This window comes from Cervus canadensis, chromosome 23, assembly GCF_019320065.1.
Source record: "Cervus canadensis isolate Bull #8, Minnesota chromosome 23, ASM1932006v1, whole genome shotgun sequence".
NCBI classification, from domain to species: Eukaryota; Metazoa; Chordata; class Mammalia; order Artiodactyla; family Cervidae; genus Cervus; species Cervus canadensis.
The window spans coordinates 8,805,387-8,807,044 of NC_057408.1; the positions used below are offsets into that span (position 1 = coordinate 8,805,387).

The window sequence follows — 1,658 nt, forward strand, 5'->3', positions numbered from 1 at the left end:
GACATGCCCTCTGATTGTCCCTTCAGCAACAATTTTCTATGGTATTAAGCAGTAGAAAAAAAGAAAAAAAAAAATCAGCAGCACAGAGTCCCCAAAGTGAAATTCTCCTTCTTCCACCTTTAGAATGAGTTCTGTACAATAGGAGATAAGTGGCTTATAAAGACGCATTGAACAATATGTTAATTAAAGGAGTAGTGCCAACTGCAGGAACATTTATAACCTTCGGGGAAAAAAGGAAACTTTCCTTTTAGAGGACACTATGGAGGGCTATTGCTTGTGCAGCAGATACTAGCTGAGCAACCGTCAATAATGTCTACCACTGGGTGCACTATGTACGTGCAGGCTCAGTCGTGTCCAACTCTCTGTGACCCCAAGGGATTTTTCAGGCAACAATACTGGAGTGAGTGCTCGCTTCGGCAGCACATATACTAAAATTGGAACGATACAGAGAAGATTAGCATGGCCCCTGTGCAAGGATGACACGCAAATTCGTGAAGTGCTCCATATTTTTAGAAGAGAATTTTGGATCTGTGGGAGAAGGCAAGGGTGGGATGTTGCGAGAGAAAAGCATCGAAACATGTATATTATCTAGGGTGAAACAGATCACCAGCCCAGGCTGGATGCATGAGACAAGTGCTCGGGCCTGGTGCACTGGGAAGACCCAGAGGAATCGGGTGGAGAGGGAGGTGGGAGGGGGATCGGGATGGGGAATACATGTAAATCCATGGCTGATTCATGTCAATGTATGACAAAAACCACTACAATATTGTAAAGTAATTAGCCTCCAACTAACAAAAATAAATGGAAAAAAATAGATAAATAAATTTTAAAAAAGAAAAAAAAAAAAAGAATACTGGAGTGGGTTGCTATTTCCTGCTCCAGGGAACCTGCCCAACCCAGGTATCGAACCCACACCTCCTCTGTCTCCAGCACTGGCAGGGCGATTCTTTACCACTGAGCCACCTGGGAAGCCCCCAGGCATATTACACCTCTCATAAAATCATGAGAATATACTTATTGGCTTCTAGACTCAGATTACCTTCAATTTCACTGGAATGTATTTCTTTTTTTTTTTTTTTTATTAGTTGGAGGCTAATTACTTCACAACATTTCAGTGGGTTTTCTCATACATTAATATGAATCAGCCATAGAGTTACACATATTCCCTATTTCACTGGAATGTATTTCTAGTGTAGAAAGATGTTGAAAGATTTCCCAGATAAAATTCCCCTATTAGAAAATCCCAAAGCTCCATCAACTATGTTTCCTTATTCACTGTACATGTTCTTTTAAAAATATTTTCTTCACAATTTGAAAAATAATTGTGGATACTGTTTTAAATTCTTAAGTGTGTGCAAAAGAACTGGAAGGAAAGATTTATCTGCAGGACAGTAAATAAATGAGATTTGTCCTTCAGCTCACCTTCAGATAGAAAGGTAACCTTTTTGACTTTATCATCAGGAAAAAGCAGACAGCAAGGAAATTTGCTGTGTAAATAATGGCCTGTGGCATGATTAGAAGCAGCCATACCTTAAAGCACTCTTTTTTTAACTCATAAAAAGATACTTAGCATCTGATCACTGATATTTTTGTGCGTAAAAGACACCACTTCGAAATACAGGTATACTGTATACTGCCTGAGAAGGCGTTAACCGAAA

At 39.5% G+C, this 1,658-nt stretch overlaps 1 non-coding gene across 1 annotated transcript; it reads left to right on the plus strand.

The window, feature by feature from the left end:
* The first annotated feature begins 404 nt into the window (after positions 1-404).
* LOC122425946 lies at positions 405-511 on the plus strand. Its single transcript, XR_006265088.1, has one exon. It is a non-coding gene; the product is annotated as a U6 spliceosomal RNA (small nuclear RNA).
* Positions 512-1,658: the final 1,147 nt, after the last annotated feature.